Source organism: Pristiophorus japonicus, chromosome 1 (genome assembly GCF_044704955.1).
Source record: "Pristiophorus japonicus isolate sPriJap1 chromosome 1, sPriJap1.hap1, whole genome shotgun sequence".
Classification (NCBI taxonomy): Eukaryota; Metazoa; Chordata; class Chondrichthyes; family Pristiophoridae; genus Pristiophorus; species Pristiophorus japonicus.
The window spans coordinates 400745381-400771022 of NC_091977.1; the positions used below are offsets into that span (position 1 = coordinate 400745381).

At 45.6% G+C, this 25642-nt stretch overlaps 1 protein-coding gene across 7 annotated transcripts in view; it reads left to right on the forward strand.

Annotated features, from left to right (window-relative positions):
• LOC139274924 (high affinity 3',5'-cyclic-AMP phosphodiesterase 7A-like) overlaps positions 1 to 25642 on the forward strand; it is a 270952-nt gene that overhangs the window by 133736 nt on the left and 111574 nt on the right. The window lies entirely within an intron of this gene.

Sequence of the window (25642 nt, forward strand, 5' to 3'; positions counted from 1 at the left end):
GAGGGTCACAGACATATCAGCTGTCTGTGGGCCTGCCCGACACTAGGAGTAACGGCAAGAGCCCTGAGCTCCAGCAACTCGAGCAAAATGAGCTCACCTCGCCCACAGACCCACTAGCATGGTGCGCTGCACCGCCACCAGACGACCCGGATCTCATCCGGCCGTGCTGGAACTAGACTGTCCTCGTGTACCTGTACTGATATACCTGTACTGATCATATAAATGTACCACACAAAAAGAAACCCAACTGCAATCCATCCAACAAATGTACCAAGATGTAAATGTAAAACCCATGTGATGAACTTGAATGCAACTTGCATGTAACGGGCCATTAGCATCATCTCTCTGTGGGGGGGGAGAATGGAGTAGTCATGGACTCACAACCAGAAATCACGGGGACCTTCACTGGCAACAAATCGCACTACCAACCCAACCAAGCTAGAAACGACCCTCCAATGGTCAACCCGGAAGAGCAAACCCCAGGTCACTGTCAATGTACGAGTCAATTTGCATTAAAGACTTGGGGGGGGGGGGGGGGGGGAGGGAGAGAAAGTGATGTCATGTATGTAAACCATGCATACTAACTGTATAGTCACACAAGGTGTGCCACCAGAGGGCACTGTGGTGGGAGACCTGATGGTCACCTGCATAGGTGTGCAGGACCCAGTATAAAAGGCTGCCCACCATGCTTGTGCCTCAATCTGGAGTTACAATAATTGGGACTAAGGTCACAACAGCTCAAGTACAATACTAGACCTCGTGGAGTCATTCATAAAAGTATTAAAGACATAATACCTCCCACACAGCCAGCAGCACACGCACATGGAATCTGGGGGCCAGGAACTACTGCGCATGCGCGCAGCTGCCAGCACTCTTTTTGGCCCAGGGTTGTAGCTTCGCCTGCCCCGCTGTTGTGCTGCGTTGTGCTGACTGCTGAACAGGCCTGCTGCACTCAGAGAATCTTGAGGTAAGTTTTTGACGCGCTTTTACTTCCACAAAATAGGCGGGCCTCTCGGAGGTGCACCGTTCTAGCGGATATCGGAAACTTAGGCCCAAAGTATTTGGATCAGATTCCACATATATGTTGGTGTGACCCCATTCTCTAGCTCTCTCCACCTCTCTCGACCCCTTCACTGCCTGTGCTGTTATACTGCTTGTCTGACATCCAGTCCGAGGTGAATCGCAATTTTGGCAACTTAAATATTGGGAAGACCGCAGCCATTATGTTCAGGCTCATCACAAACTCCATACCCACCGATTCCATCCTCCTCCCCAGCCACTGTCTCGGGTTGAACCAGACTGTTCAAAGCCTCGTGTCCTATTGAACCGAGATGAGGTTCTCACCCCATATCATCTACATCCCAAAGACCGCCGACCAACTCCTCCCAGCACTCCTGTCTCCGTTCCGTAACATTGCTCATCTGCTGTTGATGCCCTCATCCAGGTCTTTGTCACCTCCAGATTCGATCATTCTAATGCTCTCATGGTCGGCTGCCTTTCCTCCACCCTCCATAGACTTCAGTTAATAAAAAAACTATCCTATCTGCACCAATTCCTACTTACCCATCAACTCTGTGCTCGCTGATGTATTGGTGAACTGGAAGCCAATGTCCCTCAACTTTAAAATTCCCGTCTTCATGTTTAAGAACATTCATGGCTTTGCCCTTCCCTATCTCTCTAACCTTCTGCAGACTGAGAACTTTGTATTCCTCCAACTCTGGTCACTTCTGCATCCTGGACTCCCTTCGTCCCACTATCGGCGGCCATTCCTTCAGGATCTAGGCCCTATGCACTGCAATTCCCTCCTTAAACCTTCGCCCCCTCCACCTCCCTCTCTAAGACCCTCCTTAAGTTTTACCTCTTTGGTTATCGCACCTAATATCATCTTATGTGGCTTTGCATCTGTTTTTGTTTGAATATGCTTTTGGGAATTGCCTTGGGGTGTTTTTCTATGTTATTAATGAAACAAGGCTGCTTTTGGAAGTCTTTTAACTTTCATCTAGAAACAATTTGCTATATATTCAGTTAATACTTCTGCTATTCTCGGTCACCTCTTGCAAAGCAGCATACATAGGGGACTACAGAGGAATGTACAGGTCTGGAAAAGACCATTATAGTATATCTAGCCGATCTCCGTGTTAGAAGTGTATGTCAAAACAGAAATAGTGATGGACTACCATTTTCCTTTTTATGAAACTGGAACAGCAATGATGCAATTCTTTACATTCAACGTCAAAAATGATTTGTCTGAACTCTCTTTTCATGTTAATTTCTGGGGGTTTCCAAGTTTTCATTACAGTTAGAGCTGTGTGAATAGTTTAATCAGTGAAGTTAACCAACGCAGCTGTGATGTCACTTAGCAGCCATTAGAGAGTATGCTTACATCATGCACAGTATTGTCTTTAATAGCAGCACATCCATGAAATTTCAAGCAGCTTTATAGCATGACTAAAAGATCATATTACAGTAAAAGGCAGTTGCGCATGTGTGCACACTGAGATAATGCTGCATTGTGTAGTTTTCTGGCCTTAGTAAAACTGGTGTAGAACAAAAATTGGTGTGAATTTTGCTATCTCCATTTTCTGACGTTGTAGCCAATGTTCTCTGCAGTCCAAAATCTCATGGGTATGTTATGGTTACTTGGGGGAAAAAAAACGAAGGTAATTTTGTGGATAGGAGTCAAACCTAATGTAACCTGGTGGAGAGTCCATATGCTTCACAACATTGCATCTAATTAAGGTATGGTTTCTTTTGAGTTGGGTATTTGGAATTGGGTTTCCATTTGAGAATGTTAATTAGACCAGTAAACAATACTTAGCTGCTTTTATATACATTTTTTTAGAAACCTAAAGTAAAATATTGCATAAGCATTAAAAATTTATTAGTTTAAAAATTAGATGACCTTAATACTGGAATGTGCAATTGTGGACAAAATCACCATTATAGCAATTAATTCATTCATTGTTCTCTACGTACTCTACTGCAATCAAGTGGATTATGTCAGGAGAATATCCAGGAACACCTGCTCTTCAGCATATTTACTTTTTGTCGTTGTATGGCGATGTCTGTCGTTTTTCTCATTACCCGCACCGGTCACTTTCATGCTTTTTCTGGGAGCACAAAAGAGATTTTACTATCCGTAATGTCTCTTGTTTTAGCCCGTAATTTTTTTTATTTGCGTTTAAATTATTGAGTTTTGAATTTCTAGTTTACTGTTCAACAGATTTATTTTAAACTAATTGGTTTTAACTGTCGGAGGACCGGCTTGTCACAGATAGTTAATGGTGACAGGTTATCTTTGTTCTCCAGGATGATCCTGGAGTAGAAGTGAGCGGTTTTACAAAGAACCCTTCCAAATCTAGCTTGACGGTGTCGCACTCTGAACTAGTAGCAGATGAGGGCAGCAGTGATTGAACAAGGAAGGCATCAGTTTTTCTAGTGCTGAGCTGTAGGAAAGTATAAATCATCCGGGGTGGGAAAGGAGGAGAGAATTTTCCTTTTAAGAGATACTGCTCCTATAGCTGTAGATTGGGCTAGGACATCTACCAAATCTGCCATGATCGCAATCTATTTTCCTGTGTCACAACTAATTACATATGATAGGTGGGCTCCCAGTGGTATCTCCACTCTTCGAAGTGAGTGTGATGCTTCAGGGAGGGAATATTTCTGATGCTGCAGCAGGGATTTCATTGCAGCAACATAAATGGGTTGTGCCTATTTTAAGGGGTTGCAGAAGCCCCTAAATATTTTTGCAAGTGTTGAGGAAAAGCAGGGGAGTTCTCCTGGCCAATATTTATTGCTCAACCAACATCACTTTAAAAAAAAAAAAAAAATCAGATTATCTGGTCATTATTGCATTGCTGTTTGTGGGAGTTTGCTGTGTACAAATGGATGCCATGTTTCCTATATAAAGTGACTACACTTCAAAAGTACTTCATTGGCTGTAAAGCGCTTCAGGATGTCCTGAAGTTGTGAAAGCCACTATATAAATGCAAGTTGTTCTTTCTTTACATGGACTTTGAATAATCTCAACATCACCAGAGTAGCTATTTCGAATGGTTTAGGAGAGGCAGACGTGTCAGTTTCTTTCTTTTCAGTATTTCTGCCTCTTTCCACCACAATTCAGCCCTCCCCCTGCTGCCTTTCTTCTGATCTTCCTCTGCATTAGAGCAGGAATGAAGGGGAGTATCTGCAGTGCCAAGCTCTGTCCCATTGTCATCGTTTCCATGCTGTGGATGGTCAGTCGGCGAATGGCTGACATCAGTGGCAGTGGGAGTCGGTGAGCAAAGATTTGGGGGTCCATTTTAAGGGCGGCGGTTCAGTGATCGGCCTCTCTTCCCCATTTTCCTCTGAACAATGCTCTGGCATCACTTGTAAATGGGTGAATTCCATGAGGAAAATCCAGACCAATGTCAGATAGTTAGCTAGTACAGGAACATTCCTGGAAGCAGTGGCAGTGGAGAGGTGGAATTGGGTTCCTCGGTGTGTATATGGAAGCCACGCCTATGCTTTTCAAGGAGTAGCCTTTAGATGAATGGGAAAACAGAAAAAGACAGAAACAAGCACATACTCTGATTGGAAAGCATATTGGTGGGATTCAAAAGAGACGTGCTTGGTTAGATGAGCTTGTTGGTTAGCAGTGACACATTTGTAGATCTTGGAGAGAAAGGGTAGATTGGAGCTAATGTGATGATTTGAGAAGATGGAAAAATCAAGGGTTGCCTTTTGAAGGAAGTGTATTTAAAATGGGTGGTAACAGTGCCTGAGAACTGAAGAGGTTGATGATGATGAGTAAAAATGGGACCGAGAAGGAGAAGTTGGATGGAAGTGAGTTGAGGAGAGTAGGTAGTGAATTAAATGAGTGTTTAAAATTGAGGTGGGCATGTGGAGAAGCTGTAGGATTGTAAAGGGTGTGAAGATTGGGTTGGGAGGGTGGAAGAAGCTTTTGGAGTACACGAGTTTGTATCTAGAATAAGGCGATGAGGTAATTATTTACTGCAAAGAAATGTTTGGTTTCTCCTTGTCCTCGGGATGATGCTGGAGCAATACGATTTAGTTAGAGACAATGAGACGTCTTATTGCCTGAGGGATGGACAGATAATCTGGTCAAACACCATGTGCATTCTTGTATCTGGCCCACAACTCAGACTTGAGAACATGTAGCAGGCTGTTAGATTGAGAGTGGTGGGAAAGAAAGAAAGACTTGCATTTCTACTGAAAGTCTCAAAGCGCTTTACAGATAATGAAGTACTTTTTGAAGTGTAGTTACTGTTGTAATGTGAGAAATGGAGTTTGAATACAGTCAAGGATTTGGTGGAAATGAGGCCATTGGAGATGACCGCATTGTAGTTATTGAGCAGATGGACACAATGGATGGAATTTTAATTGGGAGGGGGAGGGGTGGAGGAGGAGCCTGAGGCTGTTATCCAGTCAATTGAAATTCAAAATTAAGTTTTAATCCCTACAGGAAATATCAGGGGAGCAGCCCGAAGGTAATCAACCCCTCAGCGATCACTTTCCTCAGAAATCTTGATTCTGGGGTCCTTAAGGAGTCCTAAAACCAAACCTACATCTGCTCTCACCAGATTGAATGTTCCACTGGGCCTATTGGGTAAGCTCGGCTTGTTCCGAGGGTTTTCCAGGGACGTTCCCAAAAGTCTGCAAAGGGAGCAGGCTTCGGAAGTACCCCTCCCCCCCCACTGCCCTGCTATATGCAATCCCATGCAAGATATGTGGTGCAGAAACCTGGTGGATCTGTGTTCAGCCCCAAATTGCAGCCCACTTGACCCCTGGCCAGGATTGCATGACCTTTCACCCTGCCCAGCTCTTGGATTTTCCCATCCAAATATTGGGCTCAATTTTCCCTGTTTGTTTCCACTTTTTTTGGCACGTGCCGTTTTTTTGGTGTATTTATTTTTTTCAAACTTTGTCCCTGTAATCTGCGACGGTGTAACTGACTTGGGTATGATTTTTCTAGGCCAGTTTTTTTTACATCATATCTGCGCTGTTTTTTTCAATTATTCGCAGTTTGGCCAACATTTTTTGCTCTTAAGTCAGCGTATCTGGCCACTCCCGAAAAACCTCCTGGTGAGTTAGGAAAACCAGCGCACATTCACAAATCTGCGCTGAAAGACGCTATTGTTTTTAAATCGAAGATTTTGGAGGGTGTCAAGGACACTCATAAAGTTCAACTTTTTTTTAACCTGTCAACGTAGAAGTGTTGGATTTCAGAAGTTCTCTTTTTGTTACTCATTCACACACCACCACCGAACGTCTTGAAGCAGAGCTGGAGGGTGGTAGTTTTGGCCGACAGAATCGGCCCCGGACACACTGGCTCGCGGCTCGGCTACAAAACAAGCCGTGGGGGGGAGGGGGGGGAGAGAGAGAGGCCGATCGGAAGGCTTGGAGCTCCGCAATGGAGGAGAGAGAAGGGGAGAAGTCACAAGACTCCAATTAGTAAAGGGGAGGGGGGGAAAGAGAGGATAAGTCACAAGACCTTTGGGTGTGGTCCATCCATACAGATCTTGGCGAGAGAGAACTGCGAATATTCCCTGCCTGCCTGCATTCCTGCCGTTTTGAGCTACTTTCAAAGGTTAAATTTAAATATGGGGGCAATACTGACAATGCCATGCCTTGTGTGAGCCTTCTGCATCATGGTGCTACATTGGGGTGCTACTTTATCACATCAGGAACATCAGAGCCCATAGGGTGCTGGGCAGGAGGCCTTACCCACCTCGGGTATATCGAGGCAGGCGATCGTACCGTCATCTGAGTGATGCAGACTGTATCAGAAGGCTGCGTTTCCGCAAAGAAGTTGTAAGTGAGATCTGTGAGTTGGTCAAAGCAGACCTGCAACCTAGAAGCATCAGGAGGGCTGCTTTGTCAGTTGAAGTGAAGGTTACAGTTGCAATTTCATTCTATGCCTCCGGATTGTTTCAAGCTACAACTGGGGATATGTGCACCATCTCTCAACATGCAACACATGCCTCCATTTGCCAGGTCACTCAAGTTCCTCATGACCACCCAAGCAATCCATGACAGGGCTATGGACTTCTCCAGGATTGTTGGCTTCCTAAAGGTACAGGGCTGCATTGATTATACCCACATCGCCTTGCGAGCACCTTTTGGAGGATTCAGAGATGTACAGGAACAGAAAAGGCTTCCACTCCATTAATGTGCAGCTCATGTGTGACGACATGCATCCTATCATGTTAGTCGATGCAAGATGCAAGAGGGCATAATCTTAGAATAAGGGGCCACCCATTTAAAACTGAGATGAGGAGGAATTTCTTCTCTGAGGGTTGTAAATCGGTGGAATTCGCTGCCTCAGAGAGCTGTGGAAGCCGGGACATTGAATAAATTTAAGACAGAGATAGACAGTTTCTTAGCCGATAAGGGGTTATGGGGAGCGGGCACGGAAGTGGACCTAAGTCCAATATCTGATCAGCCATGATCGTATTGGCGGAGCAAGCACGAGACGCCGTATGGCCTACTGCTGCTCCTATTTCTTATGTTCTATACCCTGGCAGCACCCATGATGCGTTCATCCTACTCGACAGCGGTATATCTGCCATGTTTTAGCAGCAGCAGCCAGAAGAGCAGAGCTGGCTACTGGGAGACATAAAGGTTACGGCCTCACCACCTGGCTCATGACATAGAAGAAACATAGAAAACTTAGAAAATAGGTGCAGGAGCAGGCCTTTCAGCCCTTCGAACCTGCACCATCATTTAATATGATCATGGCTGATCACGCAACTTCAGTACCCCACTCCTGCCTTCTCTGCATACCCCCTGATTCCTTTAGCCGTTAGCAACATAGAAAATAGGTACAGGAGTAGGCCATTTGGCCCTTCGAGCCTGCACCACCATTCAATAAGATCATGGCTGATCATTCCCTCAGTACCCCTTTCCTGCTTTCTCTCCATACCCCTTGATCCCTTTAGCCGCAAGGGCCATATCTAACCCCCCCTTGAATATATATAAATGAACTGGCATCAACAACTTTCTGCGGTAGGGAATTCCACATGTTAACAACTCTCATGGTGAAGAGGTTTCTCCTCATCTCAGTCCTAAATGGCTTACCCCTCATCCTAAGACTGTGCCCCCTGGTTCTGGACGTCCCCATCATCGGGAACATTCTTCCTGCATCTAACCTGTCCAGTCCCGTCAGAATCTTCTAAGTTTCTATGAGATCCCCTTTCATCCTTCTAAACTCCAGTGAATACAGGCCCAGTCGATCCAGTCTCTCCTCATATGTCAGTCCTGCCATCCCAGGAATCAGTCTGGTGAACCTTCACTGCACTCCCTCAATAGCAAGAACGTCCTTCCTCAGATTAGGAGACCAAAACTGAACACAATATTCCAGGTGAGGCCTCACCAAGGCCCTGTACAGCTGCAGTAAGACCTCCCTGCTCCTATAGTCAAATCCCCTAGCTATGAAGGCCAACATACCATTTGCCTTCTTCACCGCCTGCTGTACCTGCATGCCAACTTTCAATGACTGATGTACCATGACACCCAGATCTCGTTGCACCTCCTCTTTTCCTAATCTGCCACCATTCAGATATTCTCCCTTCGTGTTTTTGCCCCCAAAGTGGATAATCTCACATTTATCCACATTATACTGCATCTGCAATGCATTTGCCCACTCACCTAACCTGTCCAAGTCACCCTTCAGCCTTTTACCGTCCTCCTCACAGCTCACACTGCCACCCAGCTTAGTGTTCTCTGCAAACTTGGAGATATTACACTCAATTTCTTCATCTCAATCATTAATGTATATTGTAAATAGCTGGGGTCCCAGCACTGAACCCTGCGGCACCCCACTAGTCACTGCCTGCCATTCTGAAAAGGACCCGTTTTTCCCGACTTTCTGCTTCCTGTCTGCCAACCAGTTCTCTATCCACGTCAGTACATTACCCCCAATACCATGTGCTTTAATTTTGCACACCAATCTCGTATGTGGGACCTTGTCAAAAGCCTTTTGAAAGTCCAAATACACCACATCCACTGGTTCTCCTTTGTCCACTCTACTAGTACATCCTCAAAAAATTCCAGAAGATTTGGTAAGCATGATTTCCCTTTCATAAATCCATGCTGACTTGGACCGATCCTGTCACTGCTTTCTAAATACGCTGCTATTTCATCTTTAATAATTGATTCCAACATTTTCCCCACTACTGATGTCAGGCTAACCGGTCTATAATTACCCGTTTTCTCTCCCTCCTTTTTTTAAAAAGTGGTGTTATATTAGCAACCCTCCAAGTCATAGGAACTGATCCAGAGTTGATAGACTGTTGGAAAATGCTCACCAATGCATCCACTATTTCTAGGGCCACTTCCTTAAGTACTCTGGGATGCAGACTATCAGGCCCCGAGGACTTGTCGGCCTTCAATCCCATTAAATTCCCTAACACAATTTCCCGCCTAATAAGGATTTCCTCCAGTTCCTCCTTCTCACTAGATCCTCGGTCCCCTAGTATTTCCGGAAGATTATTTGTGTCTTCGTGAAGAGAGAAGCAAAGTATTTGTTCAACTGGTCTGCCATTTCTTTGTTCCCTATTATAAATTCACCTGATTCTGACTGCAAGGGACCTACGTTTGTCTTCACTAATCTTTTTCTCTTCACATATCTATAGAAGCTTTTGCAGTCAGCTTTTATGTTCCCGGCAAGCTTCCTCTCATACTCTATTTTCCACCTCTTAATTAAACCCTTAGTCCTCCTTTGCTGAATTCTAAATTTCTCCCAGTCCTCAGGTTTGCTGCTTTTTCTGGCCAATTTATATGCCTCTTCCTTGGATTTAACATTATCCTTAATTTCCCTTGTTAGTCACGGTTGAGCCACCTTCCACGTTTTATTTTTACTCCAGACAGGGATATACAATTGAAGTTCATCCATGTGTTAATTAAATGTTTGCCGTTGTCTATCCACCATCAACCCTTTAAGTATCCTTTGCCAGTCTATTCTAGCCAATTCACGTCTCATACCATCAAAGTTACCTTTCCTTAGGTTCAGGACCCTAGTCTCTGAATTAACTGTGTCACTCTCCATCTTAATAAACAGTTCTACCATATTATGGTCATTTTTCCCCAAAGGCCTCGCACAACAAGATTGCTAATTAGTCCTTTCTCATTACACATCACCCAGTCTAGGATGGCCAGCCCTCTAGTTGGTTCCTCGACATCTTGGTCTAGAAAACCATCCCTAATACACTCCAGGAAATCATCCTCCACCGCATTGCTACCAGTTTGGTTAGCTCAATCTATAAATAGATTAAAGTCGCCCATGATAACTGCTGTACCTTTATTGCATGCATCCCTAATTTCTTGTTTGATGCTGTCCCCATCCTCACTACTACTGTTTGGTGGTCTGTATACAACTCCCACTAGCGTTTTCTGCCCTTTGGTATTCCACAGCTCTACCGATACAGATTCCACATCATCCAAGCTAATGTCCTTCCTTACTATTGCATTAATTTCCTCTTTAACCAGCAACGCTACCCCACCTCCTTTTCCTTTCTGTCTATCCTTCCTGAATGTTGAATACCCCTGGATGTTGAGTTCCCAGCCTTGGTCACCCTGGAGCCACGTCTCCGTGATGCCAATTGTATCATATTCATAAATTGCTGCCTATGCAATTAATTCGTCCACCTTATTACGAATACTCCTCACATTGAAGTACAGCGCCTTCAGGCTTGTCTTTTGAACACACTTTGCCCCTTTAGAATTTTGCTGTAATATGGCCCTTTTTGATTTTTGCATTGGGTTTCTCTGCCCTCCACTTTCACTTTTCTTCTTTCTATCTTTTGCTTCTGTCCCCATTCTACTTCCCTCCGTCTCCCTGCATAGGTTCCCATCCCCCTGCCATATTAGTTTAACCCCTCCCCAACAGCACTAGCAAACACTCCCCCTCGGACATTGGTTCCGGTCCTGCCCAGGAGCAGACCATTCCCCCCCCAGAACCGGTTCCAATGTCTCAGGAATTTGAATCCCTCCCTTCTGCACCACTCCTCAAGCCACGTATTCATCTGAACTATCCTGCGATTCCTACTCTGACTAGCATGTGGCACTGGTAGCAATCCTGAGATTACTACCTTTGAGGTCCTACTTTTAAAATTTAACTCCTAGCTCCCTAAATTCATACCGTTTTTTACCTATATCGTTGGTACCTATATGCACCACAACAACTGGCTGTTCACCCTCCCCCTCCAAAATGTCCTGCAACCGCTCTGAGACATCCTTGACCCTTGCACCAGGGAGGCAACATACCATCCTGGAGTCTCAATTGCGGCCACAGAAACGTCTATCTATTCCTCTTACAATAGAATCCCCTACCACTATAGCTCTCCCACTCTTTTTCCTGCCCCCCTGTGCAACACTTGTGACTTTATAAGCAGATAAACTGAATCATCACACTGGTTCAATGTGTACCACAATGAAATGTGAACACTGGCTCAGGTAACTCTTTTGACACATGACTGTGGTGGTCTCTCCAAAAAAGATGTCAAACTCGCAAAGATCATCAAACAGGCGGCTGCTACAGTAAATTAGTTATTTTTATGCTTTTTTAAATCCCCCTACGTTTGTCTTCACTAATCTTTTTCTCTTCACATATCTATAGAAGCTTTTGCAGTCAGTTTTTATGTTTCCTGCAAGCTTACACTCATACTCTATTTTTCCCCTCCTAATTAAACCCTTTGCCCTCCTCTGCTGTATTGCAAAATTCTCCCAGTCCTCAAGTCTGCTGCTTTTTCTGGCCAATTTATATGCCTCTTGGATTTAACACTATCCTTAATTTCCCTTGTTACAATATACATTAATGATTTAGACGAAGGAATTGACTATAATATCTCCAAGTTTGCAGACGACACTAAGCTGGGTGGCGGTGTGAGCTGTGAGGAGGACGCTAAAAGGCTGCAGGTTGACTTGGACAGGTTAGGTGAGTGGGCAGATGCAAGGCAGATGCAGTCTAATGTGGATAAATATGAGGTTATCCACTTTGGGGGCAAAAACACGATGGCAGAATATTATCTGAATGGCGGCAGATTAGGAAAGGGGGAGGTGCAACGAGACCTGGGTGTCATGGTTCATCAGTCATTAAAGGTTGGCATGCAGGTACAAGAGGCGGTGAAGGCGGCAAATGGTATGTTGGCCTTCATAGCTAGGGGATTTGAGTATAGGAGCAGGGAGGCCTTACTGCAGTTGCACAGGGCCTTGGTGAGGCCTCACCTGGAATATTGTGTTCAGTTTTGGCCACCTTCCCCGTTTTATTTTTACTCTAGACAGGGATGTACAATTGTTGAAGTTCATCCAAGTGATCTTTAAATGTTTGCCATTGCCTATCCACCGTCAACCCTTTAAGTATCACTCGCCAGTCTATTCTAGCCAATTCACGTCTCATACCATCGAAGTTACCTTTCCCCAAGCTTAGGCCCCTAGTCTCTGAATTAACTGTGTCATTCTCCATCTTAATAAAGAATTCTACCATATTATGGTCACTCTTCCCCAAGGTGCCTCACACAACAAGATTGTTAATTCGTTCTTTCTCATTGCACATCACCCAGTCTAGGATGGCCAGCCCTCTGGTTGGTTCCTCGACATATTGGTCGAGAAAACCATTCCTAATACACTCCAGGAAATCCTCCTCCACTGCATTGCTACCAGTTTGGTTAGCCCAGTCAATATGTAGATTAAAGTCACCCATGATAACTGCTGTACCTTTATTGCATGCATCCCTAATTTCTTGTTTGATGCTGTCCCCAACCTCACTACTACTGTTTGGTGGTCTGTACACAACTCCCCCCAGTGTTTTCTGCCCTTTGGTATTCCATAGCTCCACCATACAGATTCCACATCATCCAAGCTATTGTCCTTCCTTACTATTGCATTAATTTCCTCTTTAACCTGCAACACCGCCCCACCTCCTTTTCCTTTCTGTCGATCCTTCCTAAATGTTGAATACCCCTGGATGTTGAGTTCCCAGCTTTGGTCATATCCGTTATTACATATTACATCATATCCGTTAACTGCTATCTGCGCAGTTAATTCATCCACCTTATTCCGAATACTCCTTGCATTGAGGCCCAGAGCCTTCAGGCTTGTCTTTTTAACACCCTTTGCCACTTTCGGATTTTGCTGTAATGTGGCCCTTTTTGCTTTTTGCCTTGGGTTTCTCTGCCCTCCACTTTTAATTTTCTTCTTTCTATCTTTTGCTTCTGCCCCCATTCTTCTTCCCTGTGTTACCCTGCATAGGTTCCCATCCCCCTGCCATATTAGTTTAACCCCTCCCCAACAGCACTAGCAAACACTCCTGCTAGGACATTGGTTCCGGTCCTGCCCAGGTGCAGACCATCCAGTTTGTACCGGTCCCACCTCCTCCAGAACCGGTTCCAATGTCCCAAGAATTTGAATCCCTCCCTTCTGCACCACTCCTCAAGCCACGTATTCATCTGAGCTCTCCAGCGATTCCTACTCTGACGAGCACTTGGCACTGTTAGCAATCCTGACATTACTACTTTTGAGGTCCTCCTTTTTAATTGAGCTCCAAGCTCCCTAAATTCGTCTTGTTGGACCTCATCCCGTTGGTACCTATGTGCACCATGACAACTGGCTGTTTACCCGCCCCCTTCAAAATGTTCTGCACCCGCTCCGAGACATCCTTGACCCTTGCACGAGGGAGGCAACATACCATCCTGGAGTCTCGGTTGTGGCCGTATCTAACTCCTTTTTGAATATATCCGACGAACTGGACTCAACAACTTTCTATGGTAGAGAATTCCATAGGTACACAATTCTCTCGGTGAAAAGGTTTCTCCTCATCTCCGTCCTATGTGACTGTGATCCCTGGTTCTGGACTTCCCCAACATCGAGCACATTCTTCCTGCATCTAAGCTGTCCAATCCTGTCAGAATTGTATATGTTTCTATGAGTTTCCCTCTCATTCTTCTAAATTCCAGTGAAATATAAGCCTAGTCGATCCAGTCTTTCTTCATATGTCAGTCCTGCCATCCCGGGAATCAGTCTGGTAAACCTTCGCTGCACTCCCTCAATAACAAGAATGTCCTTCCTCAGATTAGGAGACCAAAACTGCACACAATACTCAAGGTGTGGTCTCTCCAAGGCCCTGTACAACTGCAGTAAGACCTCCCTGCTCCTATACTCAAATCCTCTCGCTATGAAGGCCAACATGCCATTTGCTTTCTTAACTGCCTGCTGTATCTGCATGCCTACTTTCAATGACCGATGTACCATGACACCCAGGTCTTATTGCACCTCCCCTTTTACTGTTTTTGCTGCCAAAGTGGATGACCTCACACTTATCCACATTATACTGCATCTGCCATGCATTTGCCCACTCACCTAACCTGTCCAAGTCACCCTGCAGTCTCTTGGCATCCTCCTCACAGCTCACACCGCCACCCAGCTTAGTGTCATCTTCAAATTTGGAGATATTACATTCAATTCCTTCGTCGAAATCATTAATATATATTGTAAATAACGAGTCCCAGCACTGAACCTTGCGGCACCCCACTAGTCACTGCCTGCCATTCTGAAAAGGACCCGTTTATTCCCACTCTTTGCTTTCTGTCTGCCAACCAGTTCTCTATCCACTTCAATACATTACCCCAATCCCATGTGCCTTAATTTTGCACACTAATCTCTTGTGGGACCTTGTCAAAAGCCTTTTGAAAGTCCAAATACACCACATCCACTAGTTCTCCCTTATCCACTCTATTAGTTACATCCTCAAAAAATTCTAGAAGATTTGTCGAGCATGATTTCCCTTTCATAAATCCATACTGACTTGGACCGATCCTGTCACTGCTTTCCAAATGTGCTGCTATTTCATCTTTAATAATTGATTCCAGCATTTTCCCCACTACCGCTGTCAGGCTAATCGGTCTATAATTCCCAGTTTTCTCTACCTCCTTTTTTAAAAAGTGGTGTTACATTAGCTACCCTCTAGTCCATAGGAAGTGATCCCGGGTCCATGGAATGTTGGAAAATGACGACCAATGCATTTACTATTTCTCGGGCCACTTCCTTAAGTACTCTGGGATGCAGACTATCAGGCCCTGGGGATTTATCGGCCTTCAATCCCATCATTTTCCCGAACACTATTTCCTGACTAATAAGGAATTCCTTCAGTTCCTCCTTCTCGCTAGACCCTCGGTCCCTAGTATTTTCGGGAGGTTATTTGTGTCTTTCTTAGTGAAGACAGGAGGAGGAGGAGCAGAAGGATGTCCCTACACGTAACCCGGATGGAAGCTGACCGTCAATACAACATGTCGCACATTGCGACGCGCAGCATCATTAAGAGGGCCATTGGCCTATTGAAACTGCATTTTCGATGCCTGGACCATTCCGGAGGCTACTTGCTGTACTCCCCTGAGATTGTCGGTCAATTCACTGTTGTGTGCTGCATGCTGCATAACTTAGCCATCATGAGGCAGCAGCAGTTGGTAGTGGAAGACCCACCTGCAGTGAGAGTGGCTGATAATGATTTGGAAGATGTAGGTGACGAGCGGGAGAAGGAGGAGGAGAAGGACAACAAGAATGAGGAAGCCATGCAAGTGCCTGAGGCCGGAGCACGATGGTGGAGGAGGGTGGGGCATCTTGCCCCTTTAACGATTGCTCGAGCCGTGTGCCAGCAGCTCATCCGTGAACGCTTTACTGATGTCTGAGGGCTCAGCGACAACTATCCCACATGGGCATGTTTACTGTTTGGAGCTGTTCCGTAATGTTGTGTTGTATTAATGGAACATGATTCAGTTTTAATGTAAAATATATTTTCTTCAAAAGTTTACAATGTACTTAACTTTAATAAAATTATTCTTGTATCAAACTTTACTTTAAGATCACTCTTTAAGATCACTTAAAAACTTGTAAATTTACATAACTTGCAAAAACTTTTAATTTGAGAACAGTTACAACAGTAACAATAATAATAATAACAGCAGCAGCAAAGAAAGGCTGCACCCATCTCTCACCCCCTTATTCTCAGACCACCCGCTGCGCTTGGTCTTGGACATTCCACCGCCCCTGCCCACAGGCGGTGGCAGTGTTTCTGGGCTTGATACCAAGCTTATTCTTTCTAACATCTTGGATACTATGCACTTCTTGAGGGTTGGGGGGCGGGGGAGGGCGTCAGGTGGCAAGTTGGAGGGCCCGGCTTGGGGCTGTTCAGAGGCTGGTGTGGGGATTGGAGTGGAAGTGACAGTTGATTGTCAGTGGGCGCGGGGTCTGGGCGTGTTCCCTTATTGCAGCAGCTAACTGCAACATGCCTTCCCTCATGAGCCGTGACAGTGTCTCATTGACCTGCAACATTCCCTCCCTCATGGTCAGTGATGTTGTTAATTCCCGGATTCTTTTACTTCAATCTGGTTCAGTAAAATTACTGAGTCGAATACCTCTTGTGCTTTGAACAAAGCAGTCTTTATTACCGGCCAGTAAGACCTATCAGACAGAAGATATACTCTCTGGATAGAGCGTACACACTCCCTACGGATAGGTGAAGTTACATTGTAAAGCGTTAACAGTTATACAGTTTTGAAATCAGATAACAAAATACAATTGGATTGACAGTCTAACTCAGCCACTCATTAGTCAATCTATATGAGATGTTCTTCTTGAAAGCTCAAGTATTGCCTCTAAATGTTTCAATCTAATGGTGTGACTATTAACTGAGACCTTGCAATTCTGCAGATGTATTTCATGTTACAATTATATATTATTGGCAGGATTAGTGACTTGAAACCTTGAGACAGACTGCTAGCTATGCTGATGTTGCACTATTTGCAATCTGACATTTTCCCAGCTATTCTTCCATGGCTTATACATTTTCATATATCCCGTTTACTGTCCTTAATTCCATATATTCCGTTCAGATATCCACAATGTGGTTTGCATTACCTCTGACAATCCCTCCCTCATGGCCAGTATTCCCTTGCTGATGGTCCCAGTTGTCGTTTCCATTTCTCGTGTCATTGCTGTTATTTCTCTCGACATTCCCGCTGTCTCATCACTCTCCACCCAACTGATGGCGTCCAGGAGTGATCGGGTAAGGTCAGTGTTCTCTGCACTCAATTACATCATCTGAACCACATCTGTTAGATCTTGCAACTCAGGAGAGCGCGGTCGAGCTCTCCTTCCCCTCCTCCTCACGGATGTGGTTAGCACCCCAACAGTAGGACCCGCAGCCTGGGACAATGGGGCCCTAGATGTGCCTCGCTGCACCCAACCACTGAGACCCGCAACCTCGGAAGGTGTGAAACCATGGAATGTCCCACCAACACTCAAACCACTAGACACGGAAGGAGCTGTCACCTCCATGAGCAGCACCTTCTCCAAAGTCAATACAACAGTGGGAGCTTCATCCAGCTCCATCCCCTCCCCCTCACCCCCATGTTCTTGGTCTGGAGGGTTGGATTGGAAGATGTTCTCCTCTTCAGGCTCGTCCTCGTCTGAAACTTCTGCATTGTCAGGGTTGGCCTCAAGTTCTGCAAAATATAACACAACAATCAAATGGTTAGCAGCCGAGGAGGGGGCAGGGTGGGTGGCATGAGTCGGCTCACACATCGCAGGCCAGGCAGCAGGCTGATTTGAAGGACCATGATGAATTTGCAGGACTTGCCCTCCCTCGAGTGTGGGCCCAGCTTGTGCAGTACTGATTGCTTTTTTCCAGGCAGGACCCGTCAAAGCAGCGACCCTCTCTTCCGAGGGTGTCAGTGGGTGCAGATTTGTCGGGCCACCTTCTGTTGAATTATTTCCCTTTTATTTTTGTGCCCCCTTCCTCTGCAAAGATGAAAATGCAACTTTTTAGAGAGGGTGACTTTCTGCTGGGTGGGACATATACAGCTGGTCACATTTACAATTGCAATTCCATTGAATAAATGAAAATATTACTTGCCCTAACTACTTGACCAAAGTCCTCCCACTTCTTTTCATACTGGCCTCCAGATCTCATGATGGTCACTATTGCACAGTAATCTTCTGCAACTTGGTTCCAGCGTTTCTTCATTTCTTTAGGTGGAACTTTTATGTGACCTCTGATGGTGTCCAGCTCCTGCCATCTGTTCTCAACCACACTAGTGCCTCCACTTCTTGAAAATTGAGCCCTATATCATGCAGGTTTTTTTATTTGACTTGTTGGAACAGGGTAACTAATTTATTTGACTAATTCTGAAAAATAGGAGTTACTTGCAAGCTTGTTTTTCATAGTGATGAAATACAAGTTACTTGTATTTCATCACTCATGAGTAAGTTACTCATTTGTTTGATCTTTCTGTCCATGTATCAAACCTCACCTCTGATGGTCCATGGCTAATGAGAATGGATTCCTGTGTTTTGAGTTGTTGATTTTATACATTTATTTGCATATTTTTCTCTTGTGTTTGTTGACTTCATTAGACCAGCTCCAATTGCTAGCAGTTAAATTGTCCCAGTTATTTTTTTTTAATTATACAAAATAAAGGCTTAAAAAAATGTGAACATAGCAGTTTCTTGGCTCCCAACAATTGTGCAACGTGGTAGTTCATGACTGGTTCACCTGTTCTTTGCTGTATTACTTAATCCAGTTTGAGTAATTGGCAGCATCCACAGCAATTTTCAAAAACATTTAAATTTTGGATTGCGTTTGATGCTACTGGCCAATAATATCAATTTAAAGAACAAAATTAAGGTTTCATACCTTCACTCTAATTTGGTTTGGCTGAGATTAGAAACTCAGTTAACCTTCAATAATTGGCATCAATGGTACATTTCAGATAGTAAAGCAGATGAAAGTGCTAAAGCTGGAGAAGATTATTCTGCATCATTGTGTTAACAGCAACAACACTTATTGTGCCTTAAAGGTAGAAAAACATTCCAAGGCACTTCATAGATGTATGAAAGCCAAGCACTGAACCAAAGGAGGAAAGATTGAGAAGAAGGGTGACTAAAATTTAGTCAAAGAGATGGATTTAAGAGGATCTTAAAGGTGGAGAGGTATAGGAGTTTACAAAGGGAATTTTTATGTCTTGAATAAAGAGTCAGACTAGACACTGCAAGCTCAAAGTAAGGTGTGACCATAGTCCTTTATTACAGATCTCAGAGTGCCTCTCCAGTCTGTGAGGCCTCCTTATATACAGGTGCCCCTTTGGGATTGTGGGATTCCTTGGGACTCCAGGGGATAAGCTCTCTGGTGGTTAGACATGGTATTTACAGGTTTACATACATAACAACACTCTTTTCTCCCCCCCCCCACACCCCAAAGTCAGTAGTGTAACTATTTACAATATGAGTCGATCTGGGGCCTTCCTTTCCCTGGTTGATCGTCTCGGTGCAAATGCTGGTTTTGGTGAGTCGTTTGTTGGACCCTCACTGGGCGCAGCTGGCTTTCCTGGGCTGCTGGAGGTGGTGAGTCCTGCTAGGCTGCTGCGAGTGATGGGTCCTGCTTCTCGTGGTCAACCGTTGGGTCGGTTGCCACTTTTGTGTGTGTTGGAGGGTTGAAAAAGGTGGAGTCTATTGTGAGTTGTTCTGGATAGTCCGTGAATCTGAGTTTGGTTTGGTCCAAGTGGTTCCTGCAACCACAAACACCCTATTCCCCTCTTTGGCCAAAACAATGCCAGGAAGCCACTTGGGACCTTGTCCATAGTTCAACACAAATACAGGATAATTTATCTCAATTTCGCGTGATACATTTGCGCGATCATGACATGTATTCTGTAGAAGCTGCCCGCTCTCTACCTGTTCGTGTAGATCAGGGTGGTCTAACGAGAGCCTTGTCTTAAGTGCCCTTTTCATGAGCAGTTCAGTGGGAGGGACCCCAGTGAGCGAGTGGGGTCTTGTGCGGTAACCGAGCAGGGCTCGGCATAAGCGAGTCTGCAGTGAGCCTTCAGTTACCCTTTTCAAGCTCTGCTTGATTGTTTGAACTGCTCGTTCTGCCTGACCGTTGGATGCTGGTTTAAACGGAGCAGATGTGACATGTTTGATCCCATTGCGGGTCATGAGCTCCTTGAACTCGGCACTGGTAAAGCATGGCCCATTGTCACTTACAAGGACATCAGGCAAGCCGTGCGTGGCAAACATGGCCCGTAGGCTTTCAGTGGTGGCAGCGGACATGCTTGCCGACATTATCACACATTCAATCATTTGGAGTATGCATCTACAACCACGAAGAACATTTTTCCCAAGAATGGGCCTGCATAGTCGACATGGACCCTGGACCACGGTTTGGAGGGCCAGGACCATAAACTTAGTGGCGCCTCCCTGGGTGCATTGCTTAACTGTGAACATGTATTACATTTGTGCACACAGGACTCTAAGTCTGCATCGATACCAGGCCACCACACGTGGGATCTGGCTATCACTTTCATCATTACGATCCCTGGGTGGATACTGTGGAGATCACTAATGAAAGTGTCCCTGCCCTTTTTTGGCACCACTACCCGATTACCCCATAGGAGGCAGTCTGCCTGTATAGACATTTCATCTTTGTACCCTTGGTACGGCTTTATTTCTAACGGGACACGAGACCAACTCCCGTGGAGCACACAGTTTTTTTACGAAGGACAGTAAGGGGTCCTGGCTCGTCTAGGTTCTAACCTGTTGGGCGGTAACAGGTGATTGCTCATTCTCGAATGCTTCCATTACCATAACTAAATCTGCGGGCTGTGCCATCTCCACCCCTGTGGTGGGCAATGGCAGTCTGCTGAGAGCATCGGCACAGTTTTCTGTGCCTGGCCTGTGGCGGATGGCATAGTTGTATGCGGACAACGTGAGCGCCCATCTCTAGATGCGGGCCGATGCATTCGTATTTATCCCCCTTGCTTTCAGAAAAAAGGGATATAAGCGGCTTATGGTCGGTTTCCAATTCAAATTTGAGCCTGAACAGATATTGATGCCTTTTTTTTACCCCGTAAACACACGCTAACGCTTCTTTTTCGATCATACTGTAGGTCCTCTCGGCCTTAGACTTCTGGATGCATATGCAACAGGTTGCAATTTCCCAAATTCATTGGCTTGTTGCAATACACACCCGACCCCGTACGATGACGCAGCACATGCTAGTACCAAACGCTTGCATGGATCGTACAACACAAGCAATTTGTTTGAACATAACAGCTTCCTAGCTTGCTCAGAGGCATTTTCTTGGCTTTTACCCCATACCCATTCATCTCCTTTACGCAGTAAAGAGTACAGGGGCTCTAACGATGTGCTAAGACCCGGTAAAAAGTTACCAAAATAGTTCAGGAGTCCTAGAAACGACCGCAGCTCCGTCACGTTCCGTGGTCTCGGTGCGTTCTCGATTGCCTCCGTCTTTGAATCGGGCCTGATGCCGTCCGCCACGATTCTTCTCCCAGGAACTCCACTTCAGGCGCCAGGAAAACGCACTTCGAGCGTTTTAGCCTGAGCCCCACACTAAGAACCTTCTCCAGGTTCTTCAGGTGCTCGACGGTGTCCCGACCTATAACCAAGATGTCGTCCTGGAAGACCACAGTGCGCGAGACCGACTTCAGCAAGCTTTCCATGTTCCTCTGGAATATCGCCGCGGCCGATCGAATCCCAAACCGGCATCTGTTGTAAACTAAAAGACCTTTGTGCGTGTTGATGCAGGTGAGGCCTTTCGATGATTCCTCCAGCTCCTGCGTCATGTTGGCCGAGGTCAAGTCCAGCTTCGTGAACATTTTCCCTCCCACCAGCGTCGCAAATAGGTCGTCTGCTTTTGGTAGCGGGTATTGATCCTGCAGTGAGAAACGATTGATAGTTACTTTGTAATCACCACAGATTCTGACGGTGCCGTCTCCCTTGAGGACTGAAATAATCGAACTGGCCCACTCAGACATAGACATGGACATAGAAAATAGGTGCAGGAGTAGGCCATCCGGCCCTTCGAGCCATTCAATGAGTTCATGGCTGAACATGCAACTTCAGTACCCCATTCCTGCTTTCTCGCCATACCCCTTGATCCCCCTAGTAGTAAGGACTACATCTAACTCCTTTTTGAATATATTTAGTGAATTGGCCTCAACAACTTTCTGTGGTAGAGAATTCCACAGGTACACCACTCTCTGGGTGAAGAAGTTTCTCCTCATCTCGGTCCTAAATGGCTTACCCCTTATCCTTAGACTGTGACCCCTAGTTCTGGACTTCCCCAACATTGGGAACATTCTTCCTGCATCTAACCTGTCTAAACCCATCAGAATTTTAAACGTTTTTATGAGATCCCCTCTCATTCTTCTGAACTCCAGTGAATACAAGCCCAGTTGATCCAGTCTTTCTTGATATGTCAGTCCCGCCATCCCGGGAATCAGTCTGGTGAACCTTCGCTGCACTCCCTCAATAGCAAGAATGTCCTTCCTCAAATTAGGAGACCAAAACTGTACACAATACTTCAGGTGTGGCCTCACTAAGGCCCTGTACAACTGTAGTAACACCTCCCTGCCCCTGTACTCAAATCCCCTTGCTATGAAGGCCAACATGTCATTTGCGTTCTTAACCGCCTGCTGTAACTGCATGCCAACCTTCAATGACTGATGTACCATGACACCCAGGTCTCGTTGCACCTCCCCTTTTCCTAATCTGTCACCATTCAGATAATAGTCCGTCTCTCTGTTTCTACCACCAAAGTGGATAACCTCACATTTATCCACATTATACTTCATCTGCCATGCATTTGCCCACTCACCTAACCTATCCAAGTCACTCTGCAGCCTCATAGCATCCTCCTCGCAGCTCACACTGCCACCTAACTTAGTGTCATCCGCAAATTTGGAGATACTACATTTAATCCCCTCGTCTAAATCATTAATGTACAGTGTAAACAGCTGGGGCCCCAGCACAGAACCTTGCGGTACCCCACTAGTCACTGCCTGCCATTCTGAAAAGTACCCATTTACTCCTACTCTTTGCTTCCTGTCTGCCAACCAGTTCTCAATCCACGTCAGCACACTACCCCCAATCCCATGTGCTTTAACTTTGCACATTAATCTCTTGTGTGGGACCTTGTCGAAAGCCTTCTGAAAGTCCAAATACACCACATCAACTGGTTCTCCCTTGTCCACTCTACTGGAAACATCCTCAAAAAATTCCAGAAGATTTGTCAAGCATGATTTCCCTTTCACAAATCCATGCTGATTTGAACCTATCATGTCACCTCTTTCCAAATGCGCTGCTATAACATCCTTAATAATTAATTCCATCATTTTACCCACTACCGATGTCAGGCTGACCGGTCTATAATTCCCTGTTTTCACTCTCCCTCCTTTTTTAAAAAGTGGGGTTACATTGGCTACCCTCCACTCCATAGGAACTGATCCAGAGTCTATGGAATGTTGGAAAATGACTGTCAATGCATCCGCTATTTCCAAGGCCACCTCCTTAAGTACTCTGGGATGCAGTCCATCAAGCCCTGGGGATTCATCGGCCTTCAATCCCATCAATTTCCCCAACACAATTTCCCGACTAATAAGGATTTCACTCAGTTCCTCCTCCTTACCAGACCCTCTGACCCCTTTTATATCCGGAAGGCTGTTTGTGTCCTCTTTAGTGAATAGCGAATCAAAGTACTTGTTCAATTGGTCTGCCATTTCTTTGTTCCCCGTTATGACTTCCTCTGATTCTGACTGCAGAGGACCTACGTTTGTCTTTACTAATTTTTTTCTCTTTACATATCGATAGAAACTTTTGCAGTCCGTCTTAATGTTCCCTGCAAGCTTCCTCTCATACTCTATTTTCCCTGCCCTAATCAAACCCTTTGTCCTCCTCTGCTGAGTTCTAAATTTCTCCTTGAATTCGATCGGCAAAATGATGCCCTCTTGTTGCAGCTTGTCCAGCTTGATCTCCACCCTCTCTCTCATCATGTAAGGTAACACTCTCGCCTTGTGATGGATGGGTCGTGCTCCCCGGAATCAAATGGATCTGCACTTTTGCTCCTTGGAACTTCCCGATGCCTGGTTCAAACAGCGAGGGGAACTTGTTTAGGACTTGGGCACAATGTGTTTTCGACGGACGAAAGTGCTCTGACGTCGTCCCAGTTCCAGCATTTCTTTCCCAGCCAGCTCCTGCTGCCGAACAGCGTGGGGCCATCGCCCGGTACCACCCAGAGTGGTAACTCGTGCACCTCTCCCATCGTAGGAGACCTTTACGGTAGCACCGCCAATTCTGGGAATCAGTTCCTTTGTGTACGTTCTCAGTTTAGTACGAATGGGAGTCAGGACTGGTCTTGAGGCCTTGCTGCACCACAACTTATTGAAAGTCTTTTTGCTCATTATAGATTGGCTTGCGCCCGTGTCCATCTCCATGGACACCGGGAGTCCATTTAATTTAACCATCAGCATTATTAGGGGACACTTTGTGGTAAATGTGTGCACCCCATATACCTCTGCCTCCTCGGTCTGAGGCTCTGGTTCGTCATGATCCACCGTGGATCTGTCCTCTGCAACATGGTGGTTTGCAGGGTTTGCTGCTCGCCTGCACATATGTTAGAAACATAGAAACATAGAAAATAGGTGCAGGAGCAGGCCATTCAGCCCTTCTAGCCTGCACCGCCATTCAACGAGTTCATGGCTGAACATGAAACTTCAGTACCCACTTCCTGCTTTCACGCCATAACCCTTGATCCCCCGAGTACTAAGGACTTCATCTAACTCCCTTTTGAATATATTTAGTGAATTGGCCTCAACTACTTCCTGTGGTAGAGAATTCCACAGGTTCACCACTCTCTGGGTGAAGAAGTTTCTCCTTATCTCGGTCCTAAATGGCTTACCCCTTATCCTTAGACTGTGACCCCTGGTTCTGGACTTCCCCAACATTGGGAACATTCTTCCTGCATCCAACCTGTCCAAACCCGTCAGAATTTTAAACGTTTCTATGAGGTCCCCTCTCACTCTTCTGAACTCCAGTGAATACAAGCCCAGTTGATTCAGTCTTTCTTGATAGGTCAGTCCCACCATCCCGGGAATCAGTCTGGTGAATCTTCGCTGCACTCCCTCAACAGCAAGTATGTCCTTCCTCAAGTTAGGAGACCAAAACTGTACACAATACTCCAGGTGTGGCCTCACCAAGGCCCTGTACAACTGTAGCAACACCTCCCTGCCCCTGTACTCAAATCCCCTCGCTATGAAGGCCAACATGCCATTTGCTTTCTTAACCGCCTGCTGTACCTGCATGCCAACCTTCAATGACTGATGTACCATGACACCCAGGTCTCGTTGCACCTTCCCTTTTCCTAATCTGTCACCATTCAGATAATAGTCTGTCTCTCTGTTTTTACCACCAAAGTGGATAACCTCACATTTATCCACATTATACTTCATCTGCCACGCATTTGCCCACTCACCTAACCTATCCAAGTCACTCTGTAGCCTCATAGCATCCTCCTCGCAGCTCACACTGCCACCCAACTTAGTGTCATCCGCAAATTTGGAGATACTACATTTAATCCCTTCGTCTAAATCATTAATGTATAATGTAAACAGCTGGGGCCCCAGCACAGAACCCTGCGGTACCCCACTAGTCACTGCCTGCCATTCCGAAAAGTACCCATTTACTCCTACTCTTTGCTTCCTGTCTGACAACCAGTTCTCAATCCACGTCAGCACACTACCCCCAATCCCATGTGCTTTAACTTTGCACATTAATCTCCTGTGTGGGACCTTGTCGA